The sequence below is a fragment of the Bidens hawaiensis genome, unplaced genomic scaffold, assembly GCF_021521415.1.
Source record: "Bidens hawaiensis isolate Kalapana, Puna unplaced genomic scaffold, B.hawaiensis_p1.1 tig00004192_1, whole genome shotgun sequence".
Taxonomy (NCBI): Eukaryota; Viridiplantae; Streptophyta; class Magnoliopsida; order Asterales; family Asteraceae; genus Bidens; species Bidens hawaiensis.
This window is the reverse complement of record NW_027491249.1, coordinates 1,658,070-1,682,059: the sequence shown is the minus strand read 5'-3', so window position 1 is coordinate 1,682,059 and position 23,990 is coordinate 1,658,070. Positions and strand designations below refer to the sequence as shown.

General features: G+C 41.1%; 1 non-coding gene across 1 annotated transcript; it reads left to right on the top strand.

Moving 5' to 3' along the window:
* The first annotated feature begins 754 nt into the window (after nt 1-754).
* On the top strand, nt 755-827 carry TRNAK-CUU (transfer RNA lysine (anticodon CUU)). Its single transcript has one exon. It is a non-coding gene; the product is annotated as a tRNA-Lys (tRNA).
* The last annotated feature ends 23,163 nt before the right edge of the window (nt 828-23,990 follow it).

Here is a 23,990-nt window from a genome sequence, read left to right as displayed (position 1 = left end):
ACCACATATATCTAGAGATGGACAAAAAAAGCCAGTTTTGACCGAATCGGTTGTTAAACAGGCCTGATAACAACCTAAAATCGGTTTGGGTCAAACCAGTTTCCAAACCGACCCAACCCGTCAGTTTGTATAGCGGTTCAAACTTTGAACAATCAAACCAGTTATGAACCGACCTGTTTGGGAAAAAAAAACCTAGTAAAAAAGTTGGCTTTTTTTTTCCTCAAATCGGTTTTTTCGCCCGCAAATCAGTTTATAACCTTGACCAAATCAGTTTGATAGTTTCGAGCAAGTTTCCTCCTAAAGCAGATTTGACCAACTGTTGACTAAATTGCTTTGCTTTATAACCCGAACTGAATTTCCTTCTAAACCAGTTTTGTACACCTCTACGTATATTTAATGTATCGGTTCTAATTCACCTTGTACATGACATCAATTTTAGGAAGCATTAAAAATGTGTCACAAAAGTTAAGTTTAACAATCATAGAGTTTTACTTTTATTATGATAAATTTGAATTCACTTTACATCGATATCATTTAACTTGTATTAACCCGACAATATTCTAAATTTTCTTTCACATTCTGATTGCGTATCGTCACAACATTTTCAACACGCTCTGTGTCAATATACTAACAATTATAAACATGTTAAGGAGTGTGCATACTTTATTTTTAGATGCAATAAATACATTTGTTTTTTAAGAGTTTTGGGAATTTTATATGTTCTTTTGAGATAGATACTGGTCTTTGTCATCAAGCTCGTCTAGCTCAGTTGGTAGAGCGCAAGGCTCTTAACCTTGTGGTCGTGGGTTCGAGCCCCACGGTGGGCGGTTAATACGTTTTTGTCATTTCTTATTTTGGGCTTTATAGTGTGAAAGTAAGATGACATTTATATAGCAACTACAACTCTACAAGTAACCAAAAACAATCATTTTATCTGGGCCTATTAATGAATAAAGAAGGTCCAAATGAGCCCAAAAGGTGTGAAGCCGATTAGTTATATCTCATTTCTCATTTTGCTTTTATATATTAACTTTTAACTATAACTAGTAAAGGCTACATGTGTTGCGATTGTTGCGTTAATCGTGACAAAAATTAACGCAGAAAAAGTGTAACTAGCAAGTTCAAATAACCCTCAAGAAATGGCTAGAAAGTTGTGACCAAATTATTTGTCAAATTATCCAAATCAATGCCGATAGGTTTGTTCATTTTCCTTAACCCCAAACAATCGTTTTTAATGACAGACAACCACAACTAATTAGAAGGTGAAGACATAAATAAACCACTTCAATTTTTCAAATTTTAACTAATAAGTACAAATAACCATCGAGAAACGACACCCAGAAAAGGCGTGACCAAATAATTAACTAAATCAACGCCAATAAGTTTGTTCATTTTCCTTAATCCCAAACAATCATTTTTAATGGTAGACAACTAAAATTAATTAGAAGGTTAAGACACAGAGAAACCTATTCAATGCTTCATACTTCAACTAGTAAGTCCAAATATGAAATAACCCTTAGAAATGACACCCGGAAAAGGTGTGACTAAATAATTTCCATCTTAATCAACCGCATATGCCTCATATGAGCCTAGGAGCAACTTGCCTGAAATTCCTAATTAATCGCACTCATCCAAATTATTAGAGTATGAGGTGGCAGATATAATTGGATCAAATTTAATTTTATATAGAAATAGAAATACTTATATGGATATTGGATTGTATGAAAAAGAGAACATTTTAACATTTAGTGTTCTTTGTTGTTTTTATAAATAAATAAACTCTTATAATTGTGGATATAATTGGATCCAATGCTTGTTGAAAAACCTGAATCGGCCTGCATTTTTTTGTTTATTAAGAAGCTATTTTTATATTATTTTTTTTATCCCATTATTGCTCATAAGTGGTTTATGTCAACAAGAACTATAAGTTATTATTGACAAAGTTTAGAGTTTATGTCGATGTTAACCGGAAAACTGACAGTCGTTTTAATCTCCCGCTAACAAACTCTATCGTGAAGCATTGTGTCGTTTTGCTGGACATTGTGACGGTTTCCGAATTATTAAACCAAAGTTTTTTGTGTCTTTGGAAAACTGAATTCAATCATATATGCCTCCACCTCTTCAAGAATAAACTATCAACTTACATGTTTAAAAAATATACCATTCCAATTATTGAAGGAGTCAATCCTCCAAAAGAGCAATCATTTTCACTTTCAACTTGATATAATTATTTGTGTTGATAAGGATACAGCATTAAGCAAAGAAAGTTTTCCAAGAAGGGACAGAACTGAAAAGTGAAAAATATAATATCCTTCTAGACCATAACTTACTTGGGACTGAAAAATTGTACTCTTATGAAGTGCTAGGAGGTCAAATAATTATGAAAACTTACAAATTGGACTAAAAAATACTTTATTTTAGATGATAAATCTTAAAAATAAAAATAAATGTGATGGCTTATCTTAGTAAATAATGTTAGACCCAATCAAAGCACATCTGGCCCAGTGAAATCCATATGCGTAATAGGTGCTTCCTCTTTTGAAGGCTTGGCGTTCAAATCCCTTAATATATGGATTCCATAGATTTAGGATTAAAGTATTAGTTGTTCAAAAAAAAATAGCAAACCCAGATCATTAAAGCGTTCATGAAAGTATAATTTTATGGCATGTGATGAACTGTAAAAAAATATGTACGAAATAAGATATTATTAATATCAATTTTGTAAGGTGTTACAATAGAGTTTTTATATAAACATATATTTAGTGGAATACATGATAGAAAAGCAAGATAGAAAGACCAATCAACAAGCGACGGGTTCAATAAGTGGCTAAAGCAGTTGCATATCATCCACTTAAATAAAGAAGACAAAATTTTGTATAAGAAACAAAGTAGCAAAGGCCAAAGCTTATAAAGCAAAAGCCAATCCAACTATCTCTCGTTGGCAACATATCCCATACTAGATTTTTATTCTATCCTATTTATTTAACAAATGAGTTGATTATTCCAATAACATTGTAAATAAAGTAATATATGATAAATTTAAAATGAGGGGTTTTATAAATTAAAATGCTACATAAATATAAATAGGAAGATTGAATTTTAATAATCCAAACTTTAACATATTGATCAACAATAATACATATTTATAGTTTAATCAATAATGATTTCAACTTTCACTTTTATTGTCAAGAACAATCTCAGTAACAAAGTTATCATAGATTTTACACTCAGTTCACATTTATTATACTCAATGTTCAAATTTCACATAACCAAGCTTAAAAATTTTTGGACCGGTCGGGCCTAATTAGAGAATATTATATAATACGATACCATAATAAAACAATATGCTAATTTAAAAAACATTTGAGGTCATTAAAAATGAAAAAAATATAATAAATGGGTTGAGGATGCGTGATGTGCGAATAGGTCTGGAAATAATCAGAAGCGAAAACGTTTTTTTTAGCTCCTAAAAACCCCAACTAAATACACAATAAATGGTTTACCAAAGAAAAAAAAATTACCAAAATGAGATTTAGAAAGACTTGAACTTGAGACATTTCAAATAAAACCCAAGCATAGTGATTGTTTACCAAAAAGAAAAAAAAATATATATATATAATCAAAGTAGGCCTTTGAAAGATTTTAACTTGAGGCATTTCAAAATTCAAAAGATTAGGAAGGTTTTAAAGGAGTTTACCATTACACCATCTTAAATCTTTTGATATGAGTTCACTTTTAAAAATCTTATGGGTTCACTAATATTCTTTATATATCCTTTTAACGTACATTTTGAAAACCAAAAAGTTCCCGTGAACTCAAGAAACCCGTATTAAATCCGCCCCGCGGGAGGGAGGGTTGGGCGGGGTTCTCTACCGAGGTTTTTCGCTATATAAATGTGCAAGTGTCTAACTGTCGATAGTTATAATTGGTAACGATATCAACCAATTGAAATTTTGGGATTTTTGCGTTATCGAATCTATTAAAAGAAAAGAAAAAGTGCCCAGACCAGTCAATGCTCCATTCCACGTGTAGATGATCTACACGGTCACAAATCCCAGTATAATCGCTGTCACCATATCGGCAACTCGGCAAGTTTCAATGTATGGGCCTGGCTCTAGCCCAACGGCCCAACCCCACTACAATCTTTACAAGAAAGGTAAAAAAATTCACACCCCACAGGCCCACACGCATATATCCATGTTAGACCTTTATGAATAAATGACAAACGAGCCCGAATGGTCCGAATGGGCGAATAAACCTAAAACAGGAAATATACGGGACAATATTTGGATATGAGAATACGTGTGAGATTATTTTTGAAAATTTTCGCTGGTATAGCAGGTATGGGTGTATGCATGGCATTAGGTAATACTCAAACCTCATTAACCGAAACATATATACCTACTCAAAAACATTTTCCTTTTCCTTTACATTTTTATTTATAGCCTTGGATAAAGAATAACTTATCCTGTACTTTTTTATTTTTTAAACGTTCAATTTCTTCGTGAAATAAAATTACATAAAAATAGTATGTAAAAATGTATTATATAATCCTAACGAGTAATTTTTTAAAGCCGACAAGTATACCCGTACACACTAGGTGCATGACTACCAAACACATACGATGGGGTAGTGGACCGGGTATGAGTGTGAGATTATTTATAACTTAATAACTAGTTAACTATCGCAAGAAATTACAAACAAATATGCATGCATGCAAATGTACATGCATGTCATGATATAACATGAGTACGAGTGTGACGGAAAATAAAATATGATACATATTTGTGTGACCACTTGGATATGTTAATGGTCAATAATAATATATTAATATACAAAAGGAACCAAACTTTATTAAAAGGTAGCATCTTCATTATTGTTACTTTATCTCGGTTCATTTGGGCAACACTATCCCACGTCTCATATGCATATATTGAACTCTAGTATGTGTCATCCCTTACAACGGCTTTTGCATTTAACGTAGTTTTAGAATATTATTATTTTGAAATTGAAATTGATATATTTTTGTTGTTTATAAACGTGTGTTGCCTTTGTTAAGCTACTACCAGATAAACCCTTCTTTACCCATAATGCCAAAAAAGATATGTGTTTGAAGAAACACCAGTCGAACCCCGACAGATTACGAGTAACCTGAGGGTTAGATAGACGTTTCCCACGAGGGGTTAGTTCCGGCAAGATGGTTCTTCCAATAACCTGCAAAACAGACACCGTGAGCTCGTCACTAAGAAAGGGGGGGGGGGTTCCTCCTTGTGACCACCCTCCGGCGTGAGAATCAGTCTATATTACTCTTTGAATATAAAGTATGTTATTAATACTAGAGCAGTTATCAGGTAAATTATACGAGATATTAGATGATGAAATGATATTACCATTTGATGTCTTTTATAGCCGAAGGTGGGTTTCCAAGGAGGTTTAGCCGGCCTACTACTCTGCCAACTGTGGCCTATGCACGTGCTCTGCTGGTAATTGGTGGATAGGTAGCGGCTGACAGTGACCAGGCGTGCTGTTCACTTTTCCTTTTCCACCAACTACAGGCTAGGCACGTGATATGGCAGGAGTTGGTGAGCAGGCGGCGGCTATTGGTCACAGTGCTGTGGCGTGTTGTCTGCCATGCTGCTGTCAGTGAGCTGTCGTATCGTTGGTCAGATCTTTTGTCCATACCTCGTCAGGTATCACACAAAAGATCCTCCATTATTATACGGACTGGCTCATTTAGGCGGGAGTTTTCCCCCTCCCGCCTTTATGCGGGAATGTTCCCGGCTTTGCTCATTCCTTCTTCAGGTGACTACTGAATTATTATGAGTCTGAGCCTTATGCGTGTAGCCATGCTGCGCGGGTGGCCAGTCCCTAATGGCGGGTATCCGCACCTGCGGGAACAGGGGGATACTTGGAAACCATAGGGAGGCATTTCCTGCGGGACCAGCTTGCGTACCGCATGTGAGGTCGTCACAACTCTGAGCGTGGTGGGTCCTGCAGGTTTGGTAGGTCGCGGCGCAGACGTCCCTATGGTGAAGTCTGCGGGTTCAACTGCGCAGACGTCCGTTTAAGGAGTCTTGCGTGTTCAACTGCGCAGACGTCTCCTTTTAAGGAAGTCTTGCGGGTCCTAACCGCCTCTGCTGGGACCTACCTCTTCAAGTCCCCCCAGTCCAATGTTCTGCTCATGAATGTTTAATAAAGTGAGGTGAACTTTTGGACTTAAGCAAGGGGTTTTTGAAAAGGGTTTAGTTTTATGGGTTTTCCGCGGGAAGTCTTACCCACGGGTTTCCCAATGTCACGCAGAATTTCCCAATGTTCTGCTTGATCTCTAGGATGATGCGGATAGGTCTGTAACCTCCCCGCAAGTCAGGAGCGTTTAGAACCTTTTGTGTAGATTCTCCATGAGGTCTTGGTGGTTTTGAACATAGTGATCAATCATGTTATAACCACCAATTCCATCCTGAAGTTTCAAACAATCTAGTTCTTGACGTTCCCGCTATGCGGGGATGTTAATCCCGTTTCTGCAAGCATGGCCCAGAAGATCCTTCTTGGTTTCAATTCCCATGGAGTGCTCGGTATGCGAAGGGTTTTGCCTTGACGCTGTACCCGCACTTCGTCTTATTAGTTACTTTACTCCCAAGGTATCCCTGGCGTTAAATCCCTGCAGGGCTAGGTGCGTGAAGGGTTTTGCCTTAACACTGTACCCGCACCTGACTTATGGTTGCCGAGGTGTTCCTGGCGTTTAATCCCCTGCGGGCGCTAGGTATGTGAAGGGTTTTGCCTTAACACTGTACCCGCGCCCGACTTACAATTAGGTGCCGATGTATGACTTTTTACGGGTGTTAGGTATGTGGAGGGTTTTGCCTTAACACTGTACCTGTGCCCGTTTTGTAGGGTGGAATGCCAAGATTTTCTCGGCTTCACTTCACTGCGGGTGCTAGGTATGTGAAGGGTTTTGCCTTAACACTGTACCCGCACCCGGCTTTATAGTCGGGTTTTTTCCGGTTTCCGTTCCCTGCGGGTGCTAGGTATGTGAAGGGTTTTGCCTTCACACTGTACCCGCACCCGGCTTTATAATTGGGTTTTTCCGGTTTCCGTGCCCTGCGGGTGCTAGGTATGTGAAGGGTTTTTCCTTAACACTGTACCCGCACCCGACTTCATAATTGGGTTTTTCCGGTTTCCGTTCCCTGCGAGTGCTAGGTATGTGAAGGGTTTTGCCTTAACACTGTACCCGCGCCCGACTTCATAATTGGGTTTTTCCGGTTTTCGTTCCCTGCGAGTGCTAGGTATGTGAAGGGTTTTGCCTTAACACTGTACCCGCACCCGGCTTCATAATTGGGTTTTTCCGGTTTCCGTTCCCTGCGAGTGCTAGGTATGTGAAGGGTTTTGCCTTAACACTGTACCCGCACCCGGCTTCATAATTGGGTTTTTCCGGTTTCCGTTCCCTGCGAGTGCTAGGTATGTGAAGGGTTTTGCCTTAACACTGTACCCGCACCCGGCTTCATAATTGGGTTTTTCCGGTTTCCGTTCCCTGCGGGTGCTAGGTATGTGAAGGGTTTTGCCTTAACACTGTACCCGCACCCGACTTCATAATTGGGTTTTTCCGGTTTCCGTTCCCTGCGGGTGCTAGGTATGTGAAGGGTTTTGCCTTAACACTGTACCCGCACCCGGCTTCATAATTGGGTATTCTTGGCCTCTGTTCCCCGCGGGTGCTAGGTATGTGAAGGGTTTTGCCTTAACACTGTACCTGCAGCCGTCTTACGGTCAACTGGATAGCCAGGGTAAGGGGTTTTTCCAGCTTATTTTTGAAATCTTTTTGAATCTTTGAAATTTGAAAAGTTGGTGAAAGGATAAGAACAGTCGTCGTGCGACGGTTTCTTCTGACTGTGTCAGGACGTGCTGGAAGTTATGGCGACGTGACATTATATGGTCATTCCAGACGCTTTTTACGGCGCGTGGGCTCGATTTTTCGGGCGCGTGGCCGTAGAATTAATGGCACTCGTCCTTTCAACAGCTGTTGCCAGCTTGCCTGGTGCCACATGTCACGGTTTCATTGCACCTTCAATTTCTCTCTCCTCTGCATTAAATTCATCGCATTAATTGCGATCCCTATATAAAGGGGAAGAGGGTCCTTTGTAATTCACATCTTCACTTCTTCTCTTCATCTCTAAGGCGATTTCTGGTGAATACTCTCTTATTTAGTTGAGCATTCCTCCGAAACCGTTTCTTCTTCCTCTGCAATATGTCTTCTCATGATGCTGAAGCTGCAGCCGACGATAGGAGTACTTCTGGCGAGTGCCAGTGTGCTCTGCCTATCGATCTGTACCAGTATGTTGTCAGGAAATTCATGCTTGAGTCTCTTGAGCCTGAGTTTCCTGAACCTCAGCAGACTGTGTACGATGCCCCCAGTGGCAAGATCGGGGTATATGCTGCATTCTTTGTTTATGGGAACCTTAGGTTCCCATTGACAAAGTTTGTGTACCGTATCCTGGAGAGGCACGGTGTGCACCTGACCGAGGTGCATCCGATGGCGATTGCCAAGATTCGGCACTTCGAGTGGGTGTGCCGAATTCTGGGCATTGAGCCCTATGTGGACCGCCTGCTGACCTTCTATACTTGGAGGTGCATCCAGGGGTGGTACACCCTGACAACCCGTATCAAGGGTTTGAAGATTTGCGCGACCGAGCGCAGTCTCCGATCGTGGAAGCGGGAGTTCTTCTAAATTTCTGCCCGCGCCATCCCCATTGCCATGAAGTTCAAGAAGGGGCAAGCGCTTCCGAGCCTTCACGCTTCCAACTACCAGGAGGCGGAATGGTTCGCGAAGATATCTCGGGTCCAATCTCCGGTTTACCGGTTTGCGGAGTCCGGGATGGTGATGCTGGGGATGAGCCGGGTATGGAAGGAGGCGTCTCGGTTTCCCATCCTTCTCGAATACGGTTTGAATTCTATTCCTTATGGTATGTCTTGTCTTTCTTGCTGATATGAGTTTGTCTTCTAACTGTTTCTTTTCTTTCAGAGGGGAACGATTTGGAGTCACTCCTGTACCCGCGGGAAGCTGACGGTCCCGTGCGGGTGGGCACTCGTGCTCTAGACGAGCACGAGTTGCCCATCCTGGAACAAACAGCGGATCGGTTTGTGGAGGTCTATCCGCTGGGCCACGAGATCCTGAGCCACCGGCGGCCAGGTAAGGCGTTATTCTCTCCTCCACCCCTCAATGCTGTACCCGCTGCTGGAATTCCTGACATCCTGTCTTCTTCTGAGGAATCCGCAGATGGTCCTCCGCTGGTGCGGAAGAAGAGGGCTGCCGGCGGGAAAGGGAAGGAGAAGGCGGCCTCCACAGCCGATCCAGTGCTCCTATCTGACACCGAGTCAGATAATGAAGAGGTGGCGGGGAACCCCGGTGGTGAGAAGACCACTGCTCCGGAGGCTACGACTGTTACCTCCGGAGAACCAATGACGACGACGGTGACCGGCATCAAGAGACCGGCTCCATCGGGTTCGTCCCCGCCCGTCCGTACGTTCAAGCTCAAGAAAACCCGTAAGTACAAACATCCTTCTTATCTTTGTAGATTTATCACTTTATAAATTTATTGAAACACTTATCTTCTTGTGCAGGCGTGGATGTTGACGCATTCCAGGGTGGAGCGCAGAGGAGTACCTCTCCGCCGATGACGGTAGGCTCGGTCAGCCTACCTGAGGCGACGACCCAGGCGCCTGCGCCTGCTTCCGCTGGATCAGTTGCTCACTCCTTTGAGCCGACTGTTCCAGCCGAGATGACGTCACCGCCGGTGGTAAGTGCGATTTTTACAGCATCTTTCACCGAGCCGACGGTTACGATTGCTGCAGATTCTGCGGCGGGGACCGCGGCGGCGACCACGGCGGCCGCTACTATGCCTCCGCCACCGGCAACGACGGCCGGCCCATCAGGTACGCGCAGGGCTTCTCGCCAATCTCTGTCACCTTCCCATCTGTCCGACCTTTTGGATGGATTTCCCTTAGGTTCAGGCGATGGGTTCGGTGGCTATCGGCCTGTGATCGACCCTACAGGTGCGTAGGGTTCTATTGGCCTTTATATTTTTTCTTCATCTTTTCCTAACTGCTTTGTTTCTTTTGCAGTGTCGGATTCCAATGAAGTGTATGTTCCGCGATGGAACATCCGCCGAGGAACAACCCTTCGTACCCCTGTGGAGTGCGTTGGAATGGGCTCGCCACGCTGCTCCCCATGGTGCGTTGGGGGAAGCCATGGCTAGCTACCAGGAGGGTAGTCTAACCAATGAGCTTCGGGTTCTCCAGGCCCGGATGCAGCCGCGCGTCGAGCTGCTTTGTCGTGAAAACGACAAGTTGAAAGCAGCTCGCGCCAAGGAAGTATCTCAAGCGCGGGCTCTTCGGGAGGAGAACCAACAGTTGGCCGCAGCTGCTGCGGAGAAGGAGAAGGCCTTCAAGGCCCTCGAGGTTGAGGTTCAAGCGCGACTCGAGGCCAGCTCCAAGGCTGCCCAATCTGTTAACGAACAGCTTCGGCTGGCTAAGGAGACTGCGAGGAACGCAACCGAGAGGGCCACCAAGGCTGAAGCCGTTGCTGAGCCTTTACGCGTGGAGAACGAGGAGCTCAAGGCCAAATTAGAGGCTCTCCAACGTGCTCATGATGCCTTGGCGATGGAAGATGCCAAGAAGCTCCAAGAGATCCTGGACCAGAGGGGCGTGCTTGACCACACCGAGCGGAAGCTTAAGGGTGTTGAAGAGGCTGCTGCAAAGGAAGTGCAACTTGCCAACCTTAACAAAAGCGAAGCCGAACGCACCCGCACTCAAGCTCAAGCCGCCCTCCAAGAAGCTCTGGTTGCCAAGGAATGGCTTCTTCGAGAAGCGTTGACTCAGGTATGTTTAGCTTTACGTCTTCACGCTTTCCTTTGTACATAGAAAAGGTGTTTGACACTTGTATTTTCTTTGTAGGTTGTGCATCGGGTCTTCTCAGAGACTACTTACGATGATGCCATGAGCGCAGCCCTCAACGCTTCTCATGAGGATGGGGAAAAGGCCGGCTTCCTGCTTGGTCTAGGGTTCGTTGAGAAAGGCGTCCCGCCTTCCAACTTCCCTTTGTTCGATGTGGACACCGAAGCTGCATATGACCAAGCGGTGAACCAATATGCCGCCTTCCCGCATCCGGTGGTGGAGAAGGTGAAGGAAGTCGCTGCTGCTGATGATGGACTTGCTATCCTCAAGGCTTTCCTTGAACCGCCACGCTCCACTGATGGGGCGGGTCCAAGTGGAAGTGGTCCTGAAGCTTGATTCTGAAGATCCCTTCCCGCTGCTAGGATAGACTAGATTTTGTTTTGTAGGCGGGTAGTTACCCAGCCATTCTTTGTAATATATCTTTGTGAAATACAAATCTTTTTGTGGATAAGACTGTTATTTCCTTTGGGTTCATTGCTTTATAAACCTTATATGACTTGCATACTTAGTTTAAATTAGCGATTTCCCAAGTGTTTAGAATAAGTTAACCTTGAATGTGGTTGACAGTAGGTTGAAGTTTTGCTTCCCCCTTTGTGAGTGTGCGGATAGGACCGGCACTTGCACTTGGTAGGATGGCTAAACTTTACCTATGTCTGACCTGCGCATAGGTTTTTCCTTATCCTTTCAGAATGACTTTTAACCGTTCGACGCGCGGCTGTTAATGAGTTAGTGTTCAGCTTCCGCTACCAGGATTCATGCGGGTATACCTGCACTTTCACATAGTGGGATGGCTGAACTCTTCCCCTTTAACTGTCCTGCATGAAGGTCTTGTCATTTTCTGGGTTTATGCGGGTTTTGCCGCCTTCCCCACGCAATGACTCTTCTTGATGCGATGACTACCGGCATTAGTGTTCGAATCGACCGTTCCACGCGTGGTTGTTAATAGGTTAGTGTTCAGCTTCCTCTACCAGGATTCATGCGGATATACCGGCACTTTCACATAGTGGGATGGCTGAACCTTTCCCCTTTAACTGACCTGCGTGAAGGTTTGATGCTTTTGGGTTTGTGCGGGTTTTGCCGCCTTCCCTGCGCAACGATTCTTCACTTGATGCGGCGGATACCGGCATCTCCATGTGCAAAGTTCATAAAATATAAATATAAAATCATCAGCTTCAATTTGAAGGAGAATCGTTTCCATTAGAAGTGGCTCTAGGCCTTTTCTTTACAAATTTGGAATTGATCTACATATAAACTGTGTAATTGAGCTCCCATTAGGCGTGGCTTGGATGGGAGCACCATCGAGCCGACATGTATCTTGTTCGGGATCTCGTTGTTTACGCAGTATGTAGTCTCCGTTGAAGCTGCGATTTTTATTCGTGCGTTTCCCCAGGTAGGGTTCACGCATCAGCCTGCTCGACGCTCACTTCGCCACAAGGTGCGCGAGTGTCCCATCCTTGACAAATGCTTCGACCAAGTCCTTTACGTCTAAGCATTCTTCAGTGTTGTGGCCTTTGACTTTGTGAAAATCACAATACTTTCTCCGATCAGCGTTGTGGCGATGCCGGATAAACGGAGCCTTTGGCCACGGGAGCTCCTCCGTGGCGAATATCTCGGTCACACTCTTTGTGAGTGGCGTCCACCTGGAGTTCTTCTCCGGTTTCACGTTATCTCTTCCGCCCAACCGATGTTGGAAACCGGACGGGGTGTCAAAGTTTACCCTTGACTGCCAAATGCCCAGCTTCCGCTTTTTGTTTAATCGGGCGGTAAGGACGTTGTTTTCCCTCGTCTTCTGGGTGTAGAGGTTCGTGCTCTGTGGAAGATCTCTACCCAGTTGCCTTTCGGTTTCCGCAAAGCGTTTAGCTGCGGTCATGATGGCATCCCATGTGGATGGCATGCCATCTTTGCCCGTCAGGGTGCGGATGAGTTCCGGGTCGTTTGCGCCCTGGATGAAAGCGGCGCGAACGAGATCTTCGCTAACGTTGCCCAGGCTTAGCTTCTTCGAGTTGAAGCGAGTGATGTAGTCAGGCAAAGATTCTTCGTCCTCTCGGACGCACTTGAGGATTGTCCACTGCTCCTCAGTGTACTTTCTTTGCTGACTAAAGTGTTGGCTGAACTTCTGTTGGAAGTCTGCCCAATCGTAGATGTGGTGGACCGGCAGACGGTCGAACCACGCTCTAGCTGCCCCGACCAGCGTCATTTGGAACATATAACACCACGTGGGTTCTGTCCAGTTACTGACGGTCGCCCCCGCGATGAATCTGTTCAAGTGATCGTCAGGGTCAGAAATACCATCGTACGTGCCTATGTTGGACATTTGTTTGGCACTTCTTGGGGCGATTGCTTCCGCAATGTCCCTTGCGAATTTGGACGTTCCCGCCCTTGCCGCAGTTGGCGTGAATGTTTTGGAGAAGTCCCGTGGGCTGTTGCCCACGTTTATTGGACTGAATGCTTCTCCAAAACGCCTTCTCGGTTGGGAGTCCGTTTCTTTACGCTTCCCTTTCGCCCTATGACGAGGGTTCGCGTCTTCCTCGGATTCCTCCGAATCATCGTCGTACTCGAGTCTCTTACACTTGTTGGATTGAACGTAAACGTTCATCCAACTCAGCTTGGAACTCTTTTTGACGTGCTTCGGCCCACGCTTTAACCTCATCGAGTGTTTGGCAGGGGAGCCTCGTCTGTTGATTTTCTAACTGGGTATCGGTGAATCCCAGTGTCTGATTATTTACTTCACTTGCCCCGGCTTGGGTAGCTGGGGTAGTGTTCGTAAAGTTTGTGTACTCGGTATTCCCCCTTGTAGCTGGGGTCATGATTACCGGATTCTCTTGGTTACTCGGTTTTGGGACCGGAGTATCCTTAACCATCTTTCCAGAAGTTTTGAAAAAACTGGAGAAAAATAAAGTTCTAGCTTTATGCACGGATGGCGCCAATGAAGAAACACCAGTCGAACCCCGACAGATTACGAGTAACCTGAGGGTTAGATAGACGTTTCCCACGAGGGGTTAGTTCCGGCAAGATGGTTCTTCCAATAACCTGCAAAACAGACACCGTGAGCTCGTCACTAAGAAAGGGGGGGTTCCTCCTTGTGACCACCCTCCGGCGTGAGAATCAGTCTATATTACTCTTTGAATATAAAGTATGTTATTAATACTAGAGCAGTTATCAGGTAAATTATACGAGATATTAGATGATGAAATGATATTACCATTTGATGTCTTTTATAGCCGAAGGTGGGTTTCCAAGGAGGTTTAGCCGGCCTACTACTCTGCCAACTGTGGCCTATGCACGTGCTCTGCTGGTAATTGGTGGATAGGTAGCGGCTGACAGTGACCAGGCGTGCTGTTCACTTTTCCTTTTCCACCAACTACAGGCTAGGCACGTGATATGGCAGGAGTTGGTGAGCAGGCGGCGGCTATTGGTCACAGTGCTGTGGTGTGTTGTCTGCCATGCTGCTGTCAGTGAGCTGTCGTATCGTTGGTCAGATCTTTTGTCCATACCTCGTCAGGTATCACACAAAATATCCTCCATTATTATACGGACTGGCTCATTTAGGCGGGAGTTTTCCCCCTCCCGCCTTTATGCGGGAATGTTCCCGGCTTTGCTCATTCCTTCTTCAGGTGACTACTGAATTATTATGAGTCTGAGCTTTATGCGTGTAGCCATGCTGCGCGGGTGGCCAGTCCCTAATGGCGGGTATCCGCACCTGCGGGAACAGGGGGATACTTGGAAACCATAGGGAGGCATTTCCTGCAGGACCAGCTTGCGTACCGCATGTGAGGTCGTCACAACTCTGAGCGTGGTGGGTCCTGCAGGTTTGGTAGGTCGCGGCGCAGACGTCCCTATGGTGAAGTCTGCGGGTTCAACTGCGCAGACGTCCGTTTAAGGAGTCTTGCGTGTTCAACTGCGCAGACGTCTCCTTTTAAGGAAGTCTTGCGGGTCCTAACCGCCTCTGCTGGGACCTACCTCTTCAGTGTTACTGACCCCTCTATAAAGGAACTACTTTATATTTTAGGTTGTGGGCCTAAGGTTCTTTTAATTCTTGTAAGCAGCATTCTTTGTTTTGACACAATATTATCATCTACTAGTCTACTAGACAAAAGTTACATGTCTCATTTTACTTATATAAACATATACTGTAAAACCCTAGGAGAATCTCTAATCAGCCGTGCATAGAGGGGATTCTTTTTCATAAGAAATGTCCTGTCTCAAATATCATCAACGCGTTTTGGGCTTAGTTGGCTATGAAGCATATAGAAACTCTACAGTTAAGTGTGCTTAGGTAAGAATAGTATCAGGATGGGTGACCTTCTAGGTTGTATCTATCGAGGCAAGCAAAAACTGAGTTCCTAGAAGAATCATCAATGAGGAAAACTTACTATTACTAAAAGAAAAGTTATCCTCAACTTTTTGAACGACTAAGGTGTTGTTTGTTTTTTCAGAGGTAAAATGTCTGCAGTCTGCGGACCACATCTGCAGACATCTGTAGCAGAAGAGGTGGACCAAACCTCTGCACTCTGCAATAAGAAGACTGTTTGTTTTTTAACGTCTGCAGACTGCTAAAACTTTCAATATAAGCTCTATATCAAAAACACAAATTATCCAGCAACAATAAAAATATATAAATCAAATTTTATACATCTGAACTAGCAAATTATAAAACTTGCATTAACAATTTTCCACGTGAATGTTTATTCCTCTAAAAGTTTATTCAATTGTTTTCGAAAGTAGATAGTTCATACATAATGAATGAAACGAGCCAAAACTCGAGCTTAAAACACCTCACAAGCCGATGACATAAACCTAAACTTTCTACAAACCTTTTTCAACTAAAAACTTTCTATAAACTTTTTATAATCCTATTTTCTACAAACTTTTTTCAACTAAAAACTAATAATACTTGAACAATTATGCAAAATTATAATTGAACAAAAAAAAAACTAATTAATTAACAACTCAATTGAACAAATCAATTAACAAGAATTCAATTAACAAAAACTTAATAACTTAACTGATATCTGATGGAAATAATGAGTTTAGAAGAGGTTGGAAAACTGTGGTCCAAGTCTGCACCAAGAAGAGGGCGCACAAACGTTTTTTAATTAAACGTCTTCGAAAAAACAAACAGTCTGCAGAGGGCAATGTTTGCGTGTGGTCTGCGCGCTGCAGACAAAAGAGACCAGGAAGATCTTTTGTAAAAAAAACAAACATCACCTAAATGTAACACTTTGCATGGATTAAACCCGTAACCTCCTATTTTATACATTAACCACTTTATCATCACACCAAAGTAGGAATGACAGTTGTCTACTTGTCCTTGATTTGATTAATTTTCCCTAAATTTCTTTCTTTTCTTTTTCTTTTTTGTTTTTTATTTTTTTATTATTTGCATTTTACAAAATGCTTCAACTTATTAGATGCACCAGTGTAAAGCAAGGCTTCCCATTACAGTTTCTAAAGCTCCATTCCCATAAATACTTCCAACTTATTAGAAGCAACACACAACCACATAGACCTAAAGGTGCTTTATATTGATTCCATGTATGAGATGTACTAATTAAATGCGTGTCATGTAAACCATTACCTTCTCTCTCAAATAGGCTCCATGATATGGCTTTTAAGGAGACCATATCATATTACAGCCTAATTTAATTATACATAAATAAAAGAATATTTGGAGAGTTTTCTGATACAACTTTTAATGAAAAGGTCTTAAATTGTTATTATAAAAACATATATAAAAAGATGTAACAATTACAAACTTATATAAAAGACTGGTTACTTAAACATGATTTGCAAAATCAATAACCATGATTATTGGCCATGCTAGTAGCGAAACATTAGTAAAATACACGAGGTACCGGCTAATTCAGCTCATAATACATAATTTAGCGAGACATAATGTAATAATGCTAGTCATGTAATCATAGAGGTTGGTTTATTTACACCATATCATGAAGAGAATCTTCAAGTTTGACAACTCCAATCTCATCATAACAGAATTTATCACTCTTGTCGTTAGCTACGAGACGAGCCATGATCAAGCCATGGAATCATTTGTATTAAGCTTGAGTTTACATAACCACATAGATCAACCACTTTCACCTAAGGTGGCGTCGTTACCAAAGTCCCACTTAATAAGTACTTTATATTCGTCTAGTAGCATTGCATACTGATATGGAATGCTTAGGGCTTAGGTAAAGGATCGAGGTGTGGAGGGCATTGTAATGTCATTAAGGATAAACTTTTGGATGAAACATGAAAATTAATGCCATTTTGGTCGAGTGTATTGTAATTTATTTAGCCAGTTATAATAGTTTCCATATGTATAGGTCTCTGTTGTATTATCTTTTGTAATCTTTTGTTTGAGACATATATCAAAATACCAAAACTGTTAAGAGTGACCATGGAATAGGCGTAGAGCATCTTAATGTCTACCTTGTAATCCCCTTTGATATGAAGTCTATACATATACAAGACAACTTCTAAACAATTTATGTTCTCAATTTTATTTCAAACATCACTTTAAGCAAAAATATAGCTCTATTGTAACCAATCTTAGCTCTTAGACTCACTCAAAATATTAAACCGGCTTGCACAATTATAATTATAATTAGATTATAATTATAATTAGATATGAAATATATACATGTAATAGCTTATTTCAAAAGTTCCAAAGTATAAATTATAAACAAACTAAATAAATATATTTTCATTAATAACATTTGTTGTATGTGAATGTTACTATCCTGCGCTATAAATATTATACTTTATATAAGAAGTTCCTTTTTTGATAGTACATAGATCACCACTCATCTATAAAAGCCTCTATCTATCAAAGGTTTAGAGCTTTGAAAATGTGTTGATGAAAAATGTAAGAGTGGTGCCAAAATGTAAATGGAATTACTTTTAGCATCAATAATTGTTGAGCCAATCAAACTTTAACCACTTGTCAATCAATCAATCAATCATACCCAGTAAAATCCCACCGACAGCAGAGCTATAGGTAGGGTCTGGGGAGGGTGGGATGTAGGCACACCGTACCTCTATCCAAAGGAATAAAGAGGTGGCTTCCAGAGAGACCCTCGGCTCTAAGAACATGTGTATGAAAAAAAAAAAAAAAAAAAAGTTTAACAGTTATATAAAAAAACTACTACTAATTATAATAATATTAATAATAAGGTCGCAGTTTAACCGCAATATAAAAGCTAATAATAATAATAATAAAATATGTAAGGGAAATACCATTATGGTAAGTGACCTAAATAAGTTAAGTCTAAGCCCTAAACTTTAACCACTTGATTAAATAAAAAGATGGCAAGCCAAGAAGTCAACATGTGTCTCTCATTTTCACTGGATCTGGCCTAACATGGTATCATGAAAAGTAACCTTTTGCTTTTAACTTCCCACGCTCCATGATTGCCCATTAACTTGCTTGTATAGATCTGGTTTCTTGGATCAATATCCTACTAATTCAGACAAAAATTTCTATAAATTGATAAAAAAAAATAATAATAAAAAATTGGGACGATGATCTGGAACATATCGATTATCTGAAACATATCGATAAGTTGCGTGTGGTTTGAATCCTTCAGAACAAATAGATAATCGGGAACATATCGACTATGATATGGGCTTGACCAATTGGATGTTTATTTGGATAATGAAACAAATGATAGTTAGATTTTTTTTTTAGAACTGTGACTTTCTTATATTTAGGTTACCGTACCTTTCAAATTCGGAGAGCCCTGATGCCCCACTCTAGCCAGACTATGTTGTCTTAATCGGGCCCACGCTGGCTTCAGAGTTTGGCTTGGGTGTTCCCCCGGGAAACCATACCGCTGACTGCCACTTGACAGCCGTTGTGCCACCACAAGAGCAAAACTCTCTGGCGTAACACACAGTGGGACGAAAACCCTGGTGGGCTCAGGATTCGAACTAACAACCTTTACATAAGGCCTAGCTCAAATCTTTCATTGTCAATATCCACCCAAATATGACACAAGTGAGATTCGAACTTGAGTGTCACACCCCAAATCTGGGCCAAGGTGTGTGACCAATAGTTGGTACCTATTTTGTAAATATTTCAGAGTTGTAGGGTATTAGCGGAAGTCTTTGATTATAATAAAATAATAATTTAATTTGAAAATCTCTTGGATAGTAAATATCCAAGTATTTAGTTTACAAACCTTGTTTATTCTTGTTTTAATTATTTAAAACTGAGCCATCTCCATCTGCGAGCATCTAACTTCATAAATGACTCTTATGCCTTGCTATCTGTACTATGCTTGCTTTCTTGTAATGTGGGGAAAAATACGTCAGTGATATGCTGGTGAATCGTTGACTCTAAAAGCATTTAAATAACAATTATAATACAAATATAGATTGCTCAACATATCCCAGCAGATATATTACTATACCCGGTATTTGTAACGCTGCCCTACACACATATAAGTCTCCGAGCCACGTAGCCTATTCCGGAGGACAAGATATGACTGTTAGGCCGCGGCCACGTAGCCTTTGATTGTTTAGGCTGAACAGTTATGTTTGGATCCAGACACATGCGTATTCGGTCTGAGTTGTTTTGTTCTCTAATTTGTATTATAACGTTTTAGAGATCACGTAATCTCATGTAAACGTTTGACTGACTCTGTAAGACAAATAACCTGTCTATCTTATAAAGTATAAATATGTTTGACTATTTATAAAGGTTTAACGTATTCATGTTATAAAAAGGTTGAACGTATTCACCTGTGATTGTGATTGCCTGTCTGAATGATGTGGTGATCTCGTTTGAAAACCTTTATGAATGAATGATGATTGACCTATTATAAAATAGGTTTATATAACTACCTGGACCGTCTCTTGATAGATTTAAACCTTGACTGATCATTTGTTTGAATAAAATATTTAAACCCGTAGTCTTTTCATTTGTTTACAAATCATGTGTTGAGTTTCTTCTTCAAGAAGAAATGTTGAATAACTATAACCCTGATATGTAAAATCTTACGTTTCTTAATCACGAAGAAACAAAAATTTTAACTATATCTTTTGCATATAATGTTTCTTAATTGTGAAGAAACTATTTTTAATTATACCCTCTTGTATGTAAAAGCTTATGTTTCTTAATCATGAAGAAATATTAATTTATTTATAACCTTTGCATGTATAAAGCTTTTGTAAATATACTTATGATCAAGGTTTGGGCTATACCCCCGACTATGGTCTAAGCCATCATCATAATAATAAAATAATAACTTAATCAGAACCCCTACATTTCACGTGGATATTTGGAGTTAGTTATCTAAGATTAATCAAGCGGCACTGCTATTCTATATCGTGTACTACACCTTAAACCGTCAGAGCTTCGGAGCTTGGCACACTTCACGAGGTCGGCACGCTTTTTCGAGGTTGGCAAGTAAAACGATGCAAAACGTGTGAGAAGTGAAGTGGTTGGTGTGAGTTGTGATGTGCCGAACACCCCTCTATTTATAGCCGAAATTCTGCATCTTCGCGACAAGTCGTGTCGGTTCGCGTATAGCGAAGGTGCTCTAGGTTTGCTGAGTCAGCAGTAGGGTTGCCACGTGTCACCAGGTGCTGCCACGTGTCCCCACGTGTCACACATACAGATGTGCAACTTCGCGTATCGCGAAGATGTCTGATCTGCAACTTCGCGTATCGCGAAGATGCTTCGAGGTCGGTTCAAGTCTTTTGTCTTTCGCGTATCGCGAATATGCCTGCTTTGCAACTTCGCGTATCGTGAAGATGCAAGTTTCAAATTTCCATTTTCAGTCCTTGTACTATCCAAAAATACTAAAGCGGCTCTTATGCGGTGATGCAAGCGTGCGAAGTGTAACATCCTAAAAATTTTAATGATGAATAAAGGAAGTTATGTTTAGTGATTTCGCGTAATTAATTAATATCGGGTAGGGAGCGGGTCTTGGACGTGGATTAATTGAGATGGGTTAAATGAGAATGGGATTTCAGGGATATAAATACCCCCAAAATCCCAAAATATCTTCATTTTCACCAAACTCCCTAACACACCAAAACACACACACACACCACACGCATACCGCCGCCGGCCGGCCGAGCCAAGGGAAGAGTCGGGCAGGTCCGAGAGAGAGCGATTAGTGTACTAGCAAGTAAACGAGATCCAAACAAGCCCAAAAAGGTATGATTCTTGATCTTTGAAGTTTAAAGATCCAAGCTTTTTAGTGTATAAACGACCGAAAATGGTCAGGAAGCGTAGTGGGTGATATTGAACCATAACAAGGGTGTTAAAATCGCTCAAAATGCTGGAAAGAAACCGAACAGCGGCTGTCTGGGCAACTTCGCCTGCATCTGGGCAACTTCGCCTTCAAAGCGATGAACTTCGCCTGCAAGCTAAGTTCGCCTGATGAACTTCGCCTGCAAGCTAAGTTCGCCTGATGACAATTTCGCCTGAGGCCAAGTTCGCCTGATGACAACTTCGCCTGAGGCCAAGTTCGCCTGATGACAACTTCGCCTAACGCCAAGTTCGCCTGATGACAACTTCGCCTAAAGCTAAGTTCGCCTAAGGTTTAACTTCGCCTAAAGCTAAGTTCGCCTAAGGTTTAACTTCGCCTAAAGCCAAGTTCGATTAGGAAGTAAACTAAAAATCTAATGAAAAATGTGTTAAGACAGTTAATGGAAATAAAATTTTTCCAAGCTGACCTGGCAGCTCGACCCCAGCCAGGGGCTCTGCCCCGTTCGTTGTGGGTCATATAAAGATAGACATACATTATGAGAAGTGATAGTTAATTGATACGTATACTTGTTATACAGTCAGCCGTGCACAACTGAAGAAAGGAATTACGATTAACGGTAAACTTAACCGTGTTCAGGTGAGTTTCTAGCCCCATTCCTTGTTATGTTTTCGGGGCTGTGTGCATACTTGATGTGTTGTTAATACATTTATCCTAAGTGATAAGTGTATGCCCTATGTGATGTATGTGTTATGTAAGAATGATTGCTTGATGGTACGTGAACGATCTTCGGATATTGCACGTACTGTCAGGTTGTAATGCTATGTATAAGGTAAGTATAATATGAATGCTTATGCGTATGAACGTGATAGAGATAATAAAAGAAGAAAATAATGATGTATGGTCGTATGGTTACGAAAAGGGGTACCGAGCCCTAATAATACTCGAGGTATGATGTATGGTTGTATGGTTACGAAAAGGGTACCGAGCCCTAATAATACTCGAGGTATGATGTATGGTTGTATGGTTACGAAAAGGGTGCCGAGCCCTAAAAATACTCGGGGTATAATGTATGGAACGAAGAGGGAATCGAACCCTACTAATATTCGAAAACTAGGGACCAGACCTTTATAATATCTGTGATGTTAGGGACCAGACCCTTATAATATCTGTGATGTTAGGGAATCGAACCCTTCTAATATTCGAAAACTAGGGACCAGACCCTTATAATATCTGTGATGGTAGGGACCCGACCCTTATAATATCTGTGATGTTAGGGAATCGAACCCTTCTAATATTCGAAAACTAGGGACCAGACCCTTATAATATCTGTGAGGTTATAGGGCGAAAGGCTCTTTAAAACGTATGATTATGTATGTAAAGAAAGTATGAAGGTAAAAATGAAAGTAAAAGCACTTAAGTGTGTATGAAAGTAAGTTAAGAGGTTAAGTATGAAATGTAAAGAATGTATTGTATGATTATGTGATTAACTAGAACTCACTCAGCGTAGCTGACTTTTAGTATGCACGCAGGTGAGTAGGATGAGACAGCTGGCTTGAGCGGAGACACATGGCAGAAGAATAAGAGCCTGGCATCTGAAGACTTACGATGTTTTAATTTGAAAGACAAATGACGTTTTGAGACAAGTTATGAAATATTGTAATGTTTTATGAAAGTTTTATATTCCGCGTAAATGTTTTAATTAACCCTGATATTTAGAACTGTGTTTATGAGTAAATCCAACACGAAAGTAGGGTTACCGGTAACGGGGCCTTACACGAAGTGCAAAGTGCGTCATCAAAATGCCACATTACGCCCTCGCCCGTGTCCGAGTCCGAGTCCGAGTCCGTGCGTGTCGGGTGCTTCGCACCCTCCGCTAGGACTATGGAGAGTGATTAGCCACATTAAAACATTTCTATGGAAACTTGCTTTCTTAAAAAGAGCTTCCATTTCTTTTCTTGTTTCCATGTGGGATGAAAATTATCTTCCTTATTTATATCATGTAGAATGCTTTCATTTTCTTTCATCTTTCCATGTGGGATTGAATTTTCTTATTTTATATCTTTATTTTCCTTTTCTCATTACTTGTTTTGTGAATGTTTTTAATCGCTTAACTTTCAAAGTTGACATTTTTAATCTAAAATAAATATGGGATTTTATAGGATGTTACATTGAGTCTCCACTGGAGAACCCAAGGCTCTTACCATTAGGTCACAAGTAGGGGATAACAAATGATAATTAGATGTATGTTACAATTTGAAAAAAAAAAGTAATAAATAGTAAAAGAAATATGGAATATATAACTTCTTTCAAATAATTATTATCCCAAATATAAAAAATCAATATTACTATATACCCCCATGATTAAAATTAAAATTAAAATTAAAATTAAAATAAATAATAAAACAAAAGTTAAATTGTGATTGTTTGGTTGCATCTCTTGCACTTTCCGCTATAAAATAATTCTACGCGAAGTAGTATTGGTCCGTTTGACATAATTATAATGGGTATGGTAGAGAGTCGAGACTATCAGTGGCCTGGATGGTATGTTTCTTTCCTTTGGATATGTAACGAAGAAGTCTTGTTCTAGAGACATGCTATTTGATGTGAACAAGGAATTTTGATCTAAAATGCTTATGAAAAATTCACATCAAAATGAGCTAGCGATATAAAATTATAGGGGGTCAAAAAGATATTAAGGCAAACTATATACAGAGAAAGAGCCGGCTCAACGATTTTGAAGGCCTAAATCAAAATGAGATTTTGTGGCTTTTTTATAACAGTTGTTTTAAAAAACGTGCTAACATGAGTCTCAAACTCATAACC